Source organism: Choloepus didactylus, chromosome 6 (assembly GCF_015220235.1).
Source record: "Choloepus didactylus isolate mChoDid1 chromosome 6, mChoDid1.pri, whole genome shotgun sequence".
Lineage (NCBI taxonomy): Eukaryota > Metazoa > Chordata > Mammalia > Pilosa > Megalonychidae > Choloepus > Choloepus didactylus.
In genome coordinates this window covers 141,494,293-141,509,864 of record NC_051312.1, presented here as the reverse complement: position 1 = coordinate 141,509,864, position 15,572 = coordinate 141,494,293, and the positions used below count along the sequence as shown (strand labels likewise).

Here is a 15,572-nt window from a genome sequence, read left to right as displayed (position 1 = left end):
CTTGATGGGTTTCCTAACCCATCTGTATCTCTATTTTCTTTATGTGTGAAACAGGAGCACCAGGTATCTCACAGGGTTGTAAAGGCTAAATGAAATACCATATTCCAAGCACTTGGAAAAATTAGAATCTTACTAAATATTCTTTCCCTTCAATTCTTAAACAAGTGGAAATGATGTTCACAAAGTGAAGGAGAAATGACAAGAAGACTTCTGTCACTGTGGAGCTCAATCTTTTCCATCTACTAATTTAAGTTGACAAAGCTGCTCTATCTCTGTCAGGTAAAAAAGAGAAAATGACCAAATGTTCTCACACATGGCCTCCCTTCCTCTGAGGAATAAATATTCATTCCAGAGAGATATGAGCTCTTCTCAGGAGAGTTTAAATAACAAATACACAGGGAAATATGTAGATGCCTATTAAAAACCTTTCATTGGTTTCTTCTTGTTTTTCTGCACCTCGAGGACCCAGGAGCAATCCCATCCCCTGGGACACTAAGTCCAGTTAAGCTCCCACCAGGTAGTGGTGGTAATTTCCATTCCCTGCACTTCAACTAGCATGAAGGGAAAGGAACTGCACTCTCTCGGCAAGAAAGACAGGTTCATCTGCTCTTTGAGCAATATTGTGCAAACCAGTGCCTCCACATTGCACACAGAAAGTTCAAAATTGAGGGAAAAACCTCAGACTAGTTTCATTACTGAAATGAATCACAAAGTATTAGGTAAGTTCTTAGAAAGGCAGATTTCTCTTAGTCCCCCTTTTTTTCTTTATTTTAGACTTCCATTTAGAGCTAAGATACTTGGCAATTGTTAGACTTCCTTCTAAATTACATTGTCTATTCTGCATTTATAGTAAAATATACACACAGGCTACGTGTGTGTGTGTGTGTGTGTGTGTGTAATTCAGGCCCACTAATGGGGACTAAGTTGCCACGTTAAGGACAAGAAGTTGGAAATTGAGACACCTCTCATAAGCCTCAGAGTACCTGGGACCTCACCTGATAAAAATTTTCATGTTTCATGAAATCTGAATGTGAGAATATCCTGGTAATCAGATCCCTCCTGGTGAATAGAAATTTCAGAAATACATTTGTTCATAGATTTCTGAAGTCTTGATATTGATCTGGGTAATTACCATAATCCTGTCCCTGAAGTTTATGCTCATAATTGAAAAATATTGCTTTAATAGACTTAAGCCACATTGCCTGGAGATAAGATTCACTTTATCTGGGCTCTGTTAAAGCAGAGATGCATATTTCTTTCACATATGAACCAGGTTCATAGTCTTTCCTGATAATCCTGAACTCCAGCAACATTTTATAAGTGGAAAGCATCATTTCTACCTCTTTTTCGTTGTACAGAATTCCAGCTTGTGGAAGCAAGCCAATAGAAGTCCTTTCCTCTTTTCTTGATTCCATTTTTCCTGTTTAAGATAATAGGTATTAGATAAGAAACATGTTCTCTAAGTGAAACTGTCTTCTCTATTATGAATTGCCTACATTTGTGAGTAAGTGGAGTACAGAGAAGAGAGTGGGACAAAAATTATCTCTAATAAAGCCAATATTAGAGACTATTTAGCTCTCTAAGATAGAATGATGTAGGTTAGAAAATTGATCCCTAATTGATTGGGCTGGGAGGGCACACGGTAACCTGAGGTCTTAGGGCCTCAGTGGGGTGGTCTAGTGAGCAGGGCTTGGGGCCAGCACAGTTCGAGGTGTGACACTGTCTGGAGCACATGGAGATGGCTGGGAGCTTGCTACAAAGCTTTGCCGAGATTCTTACCTGCTCTGAGACAAGGAAGAAGCCCCTTCATAGCAGGCAGCAGAGCCAGGGAGGCAACCTTCCTCTCAGACCTAGATTTGAAATGGAGAGGTCTCCAGAACACAAAGAGAATGTTTTATTCTCTCTTCTTCTGTGACTTATAAGATCAGAACAGGCAATGCTGCAATACTGTGTTTACTATCACTTTTTGAGCGGTTAACACGTGTCAGGGTACTGTTATATATATTATATTATTATACATATAATATAGAAAGCAATATATATAAGTGTTATTTAATATTTACAACACCTTATCATTAGATAGGTGTTGTTACTGCCAAGTTTTATACGCAGAAACTAAAGAAAAAATTAGTGCACTGTGGACTTTTGAAATGCTCATTACTAACAACAATTAGACTCTTGGTTCTTGAAGTTCCCCCATGAATCCTGCGGAGAAATAGAATATATATGGGTATGGTAGGCAGGGAGCAAATGATCCTTTGGTGTCTATGGCCTGTATGCTCTCTTCCCTTGAGCATGGGTGGGACCTGTGAATACGATGGTGTTGATTATATTACCTTCCATAACACAGTCTTGGAAGACTGGAGAGAGATTCTCCCACTGGCTTTGCAGAAGGAAGCTGACATGTTTTGAGAGGGCCATTTGACTAGAAACTGATGCGTGGCCCGGAGGATCTGAGAACTACACCCATGCTAACAGCCAGCAAGAAAATGAGGACTTCAGTCCTAAAACCACTAGGAACTGATTCTGCCAACAACCTGAATAAGCTTGGAAGAGGATCCCGAGCCTCAGCTTAGATTGCAGCATAGCTGCCACCTTGATTTCCACTGGTGAAATCTTGAGCAGAGGACCCAGCCAATCTGACCTACAGAAACTGTGAGGTAATAAATTGGCATGGTTTTAAGTCACTTAGTTTGTGAATTAGTTTATGGTCATTTCTTACATGGCAAGAGAAAACTAATACACTGGGTCTCTCTGTCTCTCTCTCTGTCTCTCTCTCTCTCTCTCTCTCTCTCTCTCTCTCTGTATGGTGTGTGTGTGTGAGAGAGAGAGAGAGAGAGACAGGAGAGAGAGAGAGAGGTTGCACTTATTCCATTACCTCAACCAAAGAAGGTTGTTAACAAGTACAGTCCAGTTTAACCCTAGAATTACGCATCATGGATGATGCAGTTGCCATGTAGAAACACGTTCTCAGTTTTCAATTAAATGTTGGGTGATTTATATTTCCATAGGAGAGAGACCAAGGGTGAGAAGAAATGAAGAATATGAGCCTCGTGACCACGTTCGTCCTCATGGGCATTCCTCACGCCCCCGCGCTGGACACCGCCCTCCTGGGGGTCTTCCTGCTGGTTTACATACTCACGGTGGTGGGGAACCTCCTCATCCTGCTGGTGATCCGGGTGGATTCCCACCTCCACACCCCCATGTACTACTTCCTGGCCAACCTGTCCTTCATCGACATGTGGCTCTCCACCGTCACTGCGCCCACCATGCTCATGACCCTCGGCTCCCCAGGAGGCGGGGCCGTCTCCCTCGGCGGCTGCGCGGCGCAGCTCTATTCCTTCCACTTCCTGGGGAGCACCGAGTGCTTCCTCTACACCGTCATGGCCTATGACCGCTACCTGGCCATCAGCCACCCGCTCAGGCACTCGGGCCTGATGAGCGCGAGAACGTGCGCCCGCCTGGCCGCCGGCACTTGGCTCAGCGGCGCCCTGCACTCCGGGGTCCAGACGGCCTTGACCTTCCGCTTGCCCTACTGCGGGCCCCACCGCATCCAGCATTACTTCTGCGACGCGCCGCCCGTCCTCCAGCTGGCCTGTGCGGACACCTCAGCCAACGAGATGGTGATCCTTGTCAGCATCGGGGTGGTGGCCTCGGGCTGCTTTCTGCTCATAGCGCTGTCCTACGCGTGCATTGGCTGCTGCATCCTGCAGATCCGCACCGCGGAGGGGAGACGCAGAGCCTTTCAGACCTGCACTTCCCACTGCATCGTGGTCCTGTGTTTCTTTGGTCCTGTGTTTCATTTACCTGAGGCCAGGCTCCAAGGATGCTGTGGACCGGGTAGTGGCAGTTTTCTACACTGTACTGACACCTCTTCTGAACCCGCTTGTGTACACCCTGAGGAACAAGGAAGTGAAGAAAGCTCTGTTGAAGCTTAAAGACAAAGCAACATATTCTCAGAGCTAATAACTCTAGAATGTAAATATGCTCATTTTTTCCTATTTAGTAATATAATTTAGTCATCAACAGGAGATTTATTCCATGTATAGTCCTGTGTTAAATATTAAATACTACCTATGAGGAATATTTGTCACAGAATTTTCAAGGAATTTTAAAATCACAATTAGATTTTCATTTACAATAACATGGTTATATTCTGGCCTATCAACTGATTTCTCTGCAATGTTTCATAATTTTATGTTAAAATATTTTGAAAATCTGGTGTCAGATACATAGGGTTGAATTATTCATATCTCTAAATTGATAATATGCTTCCGTGTTTATTTCTTGTGTACATGAACTTGGAAATTTACAGTCATGGGGATTCTGTACAAGAATAGCAACACTTGCCAGAGGTGACTCTTTCCAGCCTGCACATGTGTAACTGCCTTTCTCCTCTTTCTTTGGTTGCATGTTTGAGATCCCAAAGTGCAAACCCTCTTCCCTAGGACATCTTGGTCCCATTAATGCTTCTACATTGAAAAAGTTCTAAACTTCTTGTGGTGGTTAGGTTCATGTGTCAATTTGGCCAGGTGATGGTCCAGGTGTCTGGTCAAGCAAGCACTGGCCTAACCATTACTGCAAGGACATTTGTGGCTGATTAATAAACCAGAAGTGTGGTTTATTAAATCATCATCATCGACCGCACCTGTGACTGATCACATCAATGAAGGGCATATCTTCCTCAATGACAGAATTGGATCAGCTGGATTTAATCCAATCAGTTGAAGACTTTTAAGGGAGAAAGAGGAAACCTTCGCTGCTTCTTCGCTAGCCAGCATCTTGTGAGGAGTGCATCCAACACCTTCATTGGAGTTGTCAGTTTGCTGCCTGCTCCATGGAATTTGGACTCATGCATCCTGCCCTACAGAATTTGGACTTGTGCATCCTCACAGCTGCATGAGATACTTTTATAAAATCTTATGTTCACAAATCTCTCTTGTTGGTTCTGTTTCCCTGGAGAACCCTGACTAATACACTTCTGAGCAGCCTCTTGTCTCTCTAGCCAGGATGGTCAAGATCAGCTCTGGCACTGATGTGCTCCTTTCAGTAACTGGGAACAATCACCACCTTGCAAGAGACTTGCATGTTACTTAGGTTTGATGATGGGATCAGGATAAAGTTAAGAGTAGGTACTCTAGTCTCCATCACACTGACCAGATTCCCATCTTCAGCACAGAGAAGTGCTATTCTGATCCTTTTATGATATATGCTGGTGGCTGGTCATGCAGTGCAGACAGCTCCCTCTCACCATCTTTGCATGTTGAAATGCAGCTGTACTGAGCTGCAATCTGCTGTGAGGCAGGAAGGCTCCACATTATAAGCTGGGGACACTGATGTTTCTTATTTAAAAAATAGAAAAATGAAAATATAATTAACTTATAATGATTTTCAACATGTTTGCTTTTACAAATTATAAAATAAGATGTAAAGATGAACTTACTCAATAAGATCCTAAAAACTTAATACATACTTACATAGCCAGTTGTGGACATACACAGATAATGAATGAAATGCTAGAATTGTATGCAAAAGAAAACCAATGTCCAGTCAAATAAGTTTAGCAATCATTTTATGTTCTCTACTACAATTTCCACATCTGAAAAAGAACACTTCTCAAAATGTTGTGGGTACTAAATGAGTTAATGGAAGTTAAGATGCTGATTCATAGTAAATTCTTAATAAATGTTTATTAATTAAAAGTTGGGATCACAAGCCAGATACCCTGATTCAGAGTATCTTTCCCTTTCCAAATTATTTCAATTATTCCCCAGCATTTACGTGCTATTTTTGAAATGCAGAAATTAAGCTTTCTATAAATCAGTAATAAATTACTGTAGTAATTGACATGATTATTGACAGTGTGTTATTCTTCTGATTCATTATTCAGTCAGTTAGATATTTCCATATTTATAATTTTCAAGGAACTTAAAACAAAATATATAACATTGCAATCATACTGAAATTAATAATTCCATCAATTCAGAGGGCAAAGCAGTAAGCATTTATTGAGCTTGTAATATGCGAGATGCTTTACAAGGATTATCCCTATAAAGTGTTTGGCTATATTGTGTCCCCCAGAAAAGCCATATTCTTTAATGCAATCCTGTGGGGGCATTTTTATTTGTCTTTTGTAAGGGTGGAACTTTTTGATTGAATGTTTCCGTGGAGATGTGAACCACTCAACTGTGAATGAGAACTCTGATTAAATTATTTCCTTGGAGGTGTGGATCCTGCCCACTCAGTGTGGGTCTGAATTAGTTCACTGGAGTATTTAAAAGAGAAGCTAAGAGCTGACACGGACTGAGATGCTTGCTGATGCTTGGAGATGCTTGGAGAGGCGGACAGAAGGATGTTTGGAGATGCTAAGCTAAGAGATGAAGCCGAAGTTTGCTCTGGAGAAGCTAGGAGAGGATCTTTTGCTTAGAGAAATGTCCTGGTAGAAAGAAGCAAGAATGCAGAGGAGGAGCTGAGAGAGAGGAGCTAAGACAGGAAACTCCCCCCACACCCCCCTCAAGACATTTTGGAGAAAGCCATTTTGAAACTCAACTGGGAAGAGGTATCCTTTTGTTGACCTCAGTTTGGACAGTTTTATGGCCTAAGGACTGTAAATTTGTAACCAAATAAACCTGCTTTACAAAAGCCAATCCATTGCTGGTATTTTGCATTCTGGCAGCATCAGCACATTGGAACAGACAGGTACTGTTATTATAAGACATGAGAAAACTGAGGAAGTTTACATTACTTACCCAAAGTCACATAGTAAGGAATAATGTCAAGGTTTAATCCCAGACTATCTGATACCAAAGCCCATGTCGTTAACCTCTACATTACATTGGTATCACTAAAATATCAGGAAACTTGTAGGTGTTTGGGTGAGCAGGGCAAGATTAATATATCAATAATCATTGAAATAAATCAGATTTTTGGGTAATTACATACATTTGACATATTTATACCAAATTTAGTATTTTTAAATTATGTTTTTCCATAGAACGTTAATTCACCTTCTGCACTCTTACCTCCCTGATTTAGATTCTAAACCTGAGGCCCTCCCACACCTCTTCATCCTTCATTAAACTGCCTCATCCCATCTCCTTACTTTATGTCTTCATAGTGAGCTGTGGGCTCCTCAAGGAAAAATACTGTCTTATGTTACAGTAATTTACCTTTAGGAATCTTGGTCTGTTTTCTTTAGATGGCTCTCTAGGCTACTGAAGCCCCTTCAGACCCAATTTCCTTACTTTTGAGGTACCCAGCTTCTGATTCACACTCATAATTTAAATATCACTTCTAAATAGATGACTGTCTAGCCATGAAGTTCCTACTCTTGGTTCCATCCCTAATAATTTTTTTTCACATACTACATTTAACCTAATTTATTTATGCTTGCCTTGGGATAGGAAATAGATCATACAGTAAAAACAAAATATGTCTTATCACAACTTTTAAACTACAATAATGATGTACCTTAATCACTTCCATGCACACAAGTCTAACATTACAGTTTGTTTTAAAAGATAAACACAGTTAAGACTTCTAGGAGCATTTCATAATAAAGTAATTCCTAATTTTTCTTGTAGATAGATCAACCACCTCCAAATACAAATTCTTATACAGTGAGCACTTTATTTAAAACGAACACTTAAGTAAAATTAAGTATATTGACTACTTAGAATAAGCTGATTTATATTCAGCTAGGTAGGCAACAAACCATAGTGCAAATGGAAAAAGTGTATTTGCAAATAAATTTCAAAAACTAAGTTAACTTTCTATAATTAAATATAAAAAATATACTGATTTGCTAAATAAGATGTGATGTATTAACACTTCACTATAAAGAATGCATACCAGAACATTTATAAAGTGAATGAATCTTGAGAGTAGTTTACCATAATAAATGCTGGCTAAACAGAAGCTATTGTAAAGCTTATGGGTGGTATATGTTTTGCCACATACTTTTGTTACCGAGGTAGATAACACATGTGTATCAAATTTGGCAATTTTTTCAGTTGCTGCTGGTATGTTTTAAGAAATGTGTACAGTAGAAAACTTGAAAATACTCATGAATGAAAAAAATTTTCAGAAAAAAATGGGTATTTTCATGCCATTATGTAGAGTCTCACTGTGTAAGTTTCAAAGCAAGGTTTTTGTTTGCTGTAAAACAGATCATTGTTCTATGAGGGAATGTTTTTACTTGTCTTAGTGCATTTTAAAAATCTCTGCCTGCATTGCATTTTGCTGTATTTTCTAAATTTTTGTGTGCAAACAACATGCCAGTTAAAATAAAGCTATCTCATATTAGACAATAGTCTGGATTTTAAAACCAAAAACTAACGAAATCCTTACTAAAATGACACAATCTGATCAAGTAAAAAATGACTTAAACATAGTAATAAAAAAGACAAAACACGTCACGAAGAATACAAAGAGAAATGTGCTGAGTATTTTTAGTTCAGATGTTTCAGAATGCTGCTATCTGTTTTATGAGGAATTTGAGGGGAAGATTCATAGCAGAAGGTGTTAAGTGGCCTGTATTGACTTAAGTGGTGACCTAACTGGCTGTGAAACTGTGGGGAGCCTGTGGATGGAAGCTGTTAGTTAAAGAGGAACCAACTCCCAATGTTGTTCAGAAATCTGACAATCATCCCACCCCTAATAATATTAGTTTGCTGGATACTTACATCTGAAGATAAAGCTGTTATATCCAATTCCATGTCTAAATCATAACTGTTTTTCCCTCTCTAGCTCCCTTATTTGTCTCCTTCCTTATGTCCCATCACTGTCCTCCCAAAAGAGGGGTCTAAGGGGTCTGAGACTCAAAGGGTTTGCTCATAACCCTTCCTCATGCATTTCTTCTCCATGGAATTGAAAAGGGGGCAAGAGAAGAGATAAACAAGGGAGATGAGGGAGACAGGATGACACGAAACATTAGTAAAAGCTCTGGAAAATACAGAGAAATGATGAGTAATTTTAAGGCTTCTATAATGAATCATTTACTCACACTATCACATAATAATTGGGACAACCTCATTTTGTAAATACTTCATGGTATCAATATTATGTTCTGGGAGCTATCAGCACTGCTTTCAAAAGGAGAAAATTAAAAAGAGTAAAAGAATCAGAATTGATGTTTGCATTCCATAAAGGGATGATGAAGCCTGGGCAACTCTTTCATCACTTTTTATCAGCTTTTGATCTATTCTCATTTCTCCTTGAAATAGCAGCTCTGGAGTACTGCACTGAGATGTTATCCACAGAGGCTCATTATTACTCTTGTAAATGTAATGCTTGTTAACCTCTATTTCTAAAATATTGTATGGTTATTTTCAAAATGTATCTGAGTTAACTAGTAGGTGAAATGGATCTTAACTTATGGCAAGTAAATAGCTAAAACATAGGAAAATTCTGGCTCAAATACTGAATGAATAGGGCAATTTTTAAATGATCCCAAGCTGATAGTCATTCATCAGTTCAGCCATGCTCCCTCAATTAATTAATCAAAGCTATATTTCCTTCAACAACTTAACTAAGCAGCTACTCTATTTCAGACATGAAAGATACAGAGCTTCAAGACAATTTTGTGTTTCTTGAACCGAGAATCTAATAATGGGAAATGTGAAGTAAGCAGATGGATTTTAGACTGTAGGAATAGTATATATAAGATGCCATGGTGAGCCACATGGCATCTAACTCAGATTAGGTAGTAGAGTAAATCACCATCTGAAGGTAAAGAAAATTATGTGTGCAGATAACAAAGCCTGCTCCAGCCACATAACTCAGAATAACCCACGTGTATAGTATGAATATTACCAAGTTTGGGTTTGCCCCAAATTCACATTTTATAGTTAAATCATACTGTGTTTTGAGTCTTTTAATTCCATGAGTGGAAATTTGGTGTATAATATTTCTACTGTTATTTGCAGTGCACAGATACTCCATTTATTTTGTTCAATTTATTTCTTAGCATTTCATGTTTTTTGGCCATTGGAAATATTTTAATTGCATTTTCTATTGTAGATGTCATAGAAAAGTACAATTGCCTTTTGTATATCATCAGTATCCCATGACTTGTTAGCTTCAACTATTAGTTCTAGTAAATTTTATTTAGGTTCCTTAGGATTTTCTACATACAGAAATATATCCTTTATGAATACAACTGTGTTTTCTTCCAATTTTTATCTTTTGTCTGTTTTTCTTGTATTATTGTATTGGCTGGGAATTCAAGTACAACACTAAATAAAAGTGGTAAGAGTGGATATTCTCTGTCTTTTTCCTAACATTAAGGAACATGTCTATTAAGTATGATTTTAGTTGTAGGTTTTGTTTGTAGATGCCCTTAACAAATTGAGGAAGTTTCTCTCTCTCTCCTCTCTTCTCTCTCTCTCTCTCATTTTCTGAGGATATAATCAAGAATCGATGTTAAAATCTGTTTTTTTTCTCCTACAGTTTATTATATGGATTTTCTCTTTTATCTCATAATATGTTAAAAATTTGTTTATTTTTTGAAAGTTAACCCAACTTGCTTTCCAGGGCTAAAATTCATTTTTTTTGGTGTATTATACTTTTCATGTACTGTTAGGTTCACTTTATTAATATTTTACTAAGGATTTTTATATCTGTATTCATGAGGAATAGTGTTCTGTGTTTTTGTGTATTATCTTTTTCTGTTATCTCCTTCTGAAAGACTTTGTGAGGATTGCCAGTTATTTATTCTTTAAATGTTTGAATAGAACTCAACAGTAAAACTGTCAGGATTTTTTTTGTTCTTAGTTGTTTGTTTTGGGATTTTTAATTACTATCTCAATTTTTAAATTAACATATGACTATTCACGTCCTTTTTTGAGTCATTTTTTGTAATTGTATCTTTCAATAAATTTGCCTATTTCATCTAAATCCTCAATTTTATTAGTATAAAATTGTCTATCATATTCCTTTAATGTCCTTTCATGTCTGTAACACCTGTAGTGATATTATTTTGTTATTTCTGATATTGGTAGTATTCTCTTTTTCTTGATCATTCTGCTAGAGGTTTATTAATTTATTGATTGTTCAAAGAACTAGTGCTAGTGTACATTTTGACTTTGTCTATTGTTTTGCTCATATCTGTATTATTTCCTTCATTCTACTTATTTTGTGTATAAATTTCTCTTTTTCCAACTTCTTGAGGGCAGTTTAAAATCATTGAATTTAAACCTCTTCTTTTATAATACAAGCATTTAAGCCTATAATTTTATAATTTGAGTCTGTCCCTAACAAGTTTCACTTCAGAAACCCACCTCTTAAAGTATTTATCTTCTATCAGTGCAATACATAAAATCAGCCAACAAAAATTTCTTTCATTATTAAGATAAATCCATCTCACCTTTCCTTCCCATTTCTTTAACATGTACTTACACATAGAAGTTATATGTTTCTGTGCCTCCTGTAGGCATCCTCATCCCCCAGTCCCTCTAGCTGCCTCTTTCTTTTTAAAAATTAATGCTTTTGACATCCCATTTCCTTCTAATTCCTTCAGATGTTTCCTTGATGCTATTTAGAGCTCATCTCCATGGTGGAGTGGTTTTATAGCATTAGGGAACTGGAAAAGCAAGAGTATGTATCATTTCGTCCCCTGGTTTCTCCCAGGAACATGTCACAGAGGAGTAGCTTCTTTCACAAGTGCTGTCTCTGGGCCTCTTTAAATGTACAATCTCTATAAAGGACTTTGTGTGTTACTGTGAGAAATAATTCTTTAAAAAGGTTCAGTAACGGATTTGTATAAATCTCCTGAAAACCTACCATCCTTGGGCTTATTTGGGAAATATAGGAAGGGTGGTGACTTTTCCTTCCTGATCTGGCTACTCATTGTAGCAAATGATTTTTGCTACTCATTGAATAGAAGTTTCCTTCTCCATGTTTAGAAAATGGATGTTTAACAGCCAGCGCAAAGTGATACGTAAAGTCCTCTTGCTTGCTTAACTTTGTAGGGTTTAGCTGCCTTATCTCCTAAACTACACAGCCAACAAATAATTTTACCTGAAACTTCCACAAGTACTTAATCCAAACTTTTCCAAAGTTAGATTTTTTATTCTACCCAAAGAACATACCCCTATCACTTTTCTGTCTTGCTGAGTTCTATCACAACTGTCTAAAGTTTCCAAAGTGTACTTAACTTCTCCATAAACTTCAATTTCTCATACAATTTTTTTTTACTATTGTCCTCCATTTCAATAACTCTCCTAAGCTTACAATATTAAAACTCATCTTCCTAGTGTTGTAGACAAGGTCCTTAATGATTTGCCTAATTTTCTAATTCCCCTTCTTAGGCACCCTTTCCATGTTTCTTTTATATGGGATCTAAAAGCTCCTTGAAATTAGTGTCTATGTCTGCTTAATTATTGCACCATAGTGCATAGCCCACAGTAGCCACTTGGTACCTATTATTTATTGAACAGATAAATGAGTGAACTCATGTTGGGCAAATTCCACTCTCCCTAAAAGGGAACAAAGAGAATGTAAAACATGTAAATAAAAAAATATCAAACAAACTTTGCTTAAGTTGACTTATATAACCCTCTAAAAAATAAAATTCTAATAGTTGACAGCTTTCTGCAGTGGTGAATATTTATATATTAGTTAAAAAAAGAAAAGCATTATAGGAGAGATCCTTGTGTTGTGGAACTGTTTGATATCTTAACTCTGATGGTGGATACACAAACCTACACAGGTGTTAAATTGTCAAGAATTTAATACATATACACACTCACCATCCCTCCCTTCCACCCCCATCACTCCCAACACAAACACAGATATATATATGTAAAATTGGGAAGTCTGACTAAGATCTGCAGCTTGTATCAACATCAATACGCTGGCTGTGATACAGCATAGTTTTGCAAAATGTTACTACTGAGGGAAACTGGGCAAGGTACACAAAGGATCTCTCTGTGTTCTTATAAATTTATGTGAAATCTATAATTATTTTAATAAAAATTTCAATTGAAAAATATTTACCTTAGATATTTTATTAAAAATTTAAAACTTTCAACGTTTTTAAAATACAGATGTTTATAGTGTTTTGAATCTTCCAATCTATTTCCAAGTTAAAACTAGGAATGGCTCTCTCCTTGGGCACCAAATACACTTTTCCCATATACATTACTACATTCATCTTTCTCCCCACTCAGATCCTGAACCCTGTGAAAGCAGACTTAGTCTGTTCTTTTTGTGTATCTAATGTTTATCATGTGCCTTAATATACAGTAAATGTCCCATAACATTTTGTCTAATTGAGAGTTAAATAAAATAGTGACAACCGTTCCAGTTTGCTAGAGCTGCTGTTATGCAAAATACCAGAAATGGATTGGATTTTATAAAGGGGGTTTATTTGGTTACAAATTTACAACTCTAAGGCCATAAAATATCCAAACTAAGGCATCAACAAGAGGATACCTTCACTGAAGAAGGCTGATGGCATCCAGAACACGTCTGTCAGCTGGGAAGGCACATGGCTAGCGTCTGCTGGTCCTTTGCTCCAGGTTGTGTTTCAAAATGGCTTTCTCCAAAATGTCTCTCAGCTGCCTGAGCTTCTTCTGTCTGTGAGCCCTATTATAGGACTCCAGTGATTTAAGTAAGACCCACTGTGAATGGGTGGGGTCCACACCTCCATGAAAATAGTTCAATCAAAATGTTTCACCTACAGTTGGGTGAGTCACATCTCCACGGAAACAACCTATTCAAATATCCAACAATATTGGATTACAATGTAGCTTTTGAGGGACATAATATATCCAAGTCAGCACAAATACATTATAATAAATAGGAAAAATTCAAGGTGAACCCAATGGGTAAGTAATTTTTGTTATCTGTACCTCGTTTTGCAGCTTGTAAAATGAGGTTGGGTTACATAATCCACTAACCCATACCAGTTTGGTTCATCAGATCGAACACCAACAATTAATGTCTTATACAGACCATTATTTCACAGTTTGTGTAGGTAATGCCTTCATAGTTAGTATGATTTTATTCTCAGCAAAGCTCATGGATCACTTAGAGCAAGATATGCCAAGCTAGCACAGAAGGGAGGTTCTGGGTGAAGCATCTTTAAATGCAGCTACTGCAAATCTGAGGAGTCAGAGAAGCCCTTTTCAGGTCTAGCAGCAAGGCTTTCTTTTCTCTTCTTCCGGATATGTAGGCATAATTGGCATTTTTTGCATTAACAAGATACATCTGGAGTTTAAATTTAGCATATGTTTTGAAAGAAATTAATTTACACTTTCATATACAGATACATTGGATGACTGCTTGTGAGGTTCATAGTCCAAGACGTACCTCCCCAGGAAACAACCACCCCACAATATTCCACTATATATTAGATACTGATAAAAGTCCATTTTATACTTGAAGTCAAACACATGTGTATTACAAAGTTATAGCTACCAGTCACAGTACAATCACATGGGGAGTACTTGCTAGGACCTTGTTGCAAAAATGGAAAATATCCTCAATAATTGATGACAGTATATTTTTGTCTCTAAGGTTATTTGCTTATTTTTATATCTAACATCTGTCCCTTGATTATTTACAAAAATAATTTAAGGTTGCTGAAGATAAGAGCTTTGCATTTAGGATAAGAAACCAGGAGCTCTGTAAATGTAGAAGGAATGTGGACGTAGTTATATCAGTGACTAAACCAGTATACATAGTCCATAAATGGACAAATCCTTACTTTTGAAAATCTTGGAAACCAAAGTAAATTAAATTGATTTTACAGTTTTTATTGTATCATAAAGGCAAATAAAACCATTCTTCCTGAGACTCAAGCATATTTTTTGTCTAGTGCTTTCTAACATAAAATTTCTGCCTACAGATTATTTATATAATGGGTTGGGACTATTGCATGACTTTTTCCATATAGAAGTTTTTAAAAATGGAAAGTACTTTTTATAGAGCTTTGATTAAAATGGCACAAAATAAACTGGATAGAAATTTTGGAAAATATTTAATATGAAATATAAAATAGTAAGTAAAACAAGCTATTTCTCTGGTGACTTACTTAGTAGAACATAAAGAAAGATTAGGCTATAATCCTTCCTTAGAAGGATCAGATTTTCACCATTAAATGGATGCTTTTATTGGGATTCTGATAGATATTTTGCAGGAAACAATTAAAATTTCATTAATTTTTCTATTAAAATTAATATCAGGTAATTGATATGCTCCTTCAAAGTCTAATGTTCATGATGGTGATGTAATTAGATTATGATTAAAAAAATTACACACTTTGGAGAGGATGTGGAGAAACAGGAACATTCTATCACTGCTTGTGGGAATGTAAAATGGTGCAGCTGCTGTGGAAGACAGTTAGGCAGTAACTCAGAAAGTTAAGTACAGAATACCAAGTAGAGAAATACCATAGAACCCAGCAATCCTACTTCTAAGTAGAATACCGAAAATAATTAAAAGCAGGGACTCAAACAGATATTTGCACACCAATGTTCATAGTGGCATTATTCACAATTGCCAAAAGATGGAAGCAACCCACGTGTCCATCAGTCGATGAACATATAAACAAAATATGGTATATTATA

General features: G+C 37.1%; 1 pseudogene; it reads left to right on the top strand.

Annotated features, from left to right (window-relative positions):
- The first annotated feature begins 3,035 nt into the window (after positions 1-3,035).
- LOC119538005 lies at positions 3,036-3,966 on the top strand (annotated as a pseudogene).
- The last annotated feature ends 11,606 nt before the right edge of the window (positions 3,967-15,572 follow it).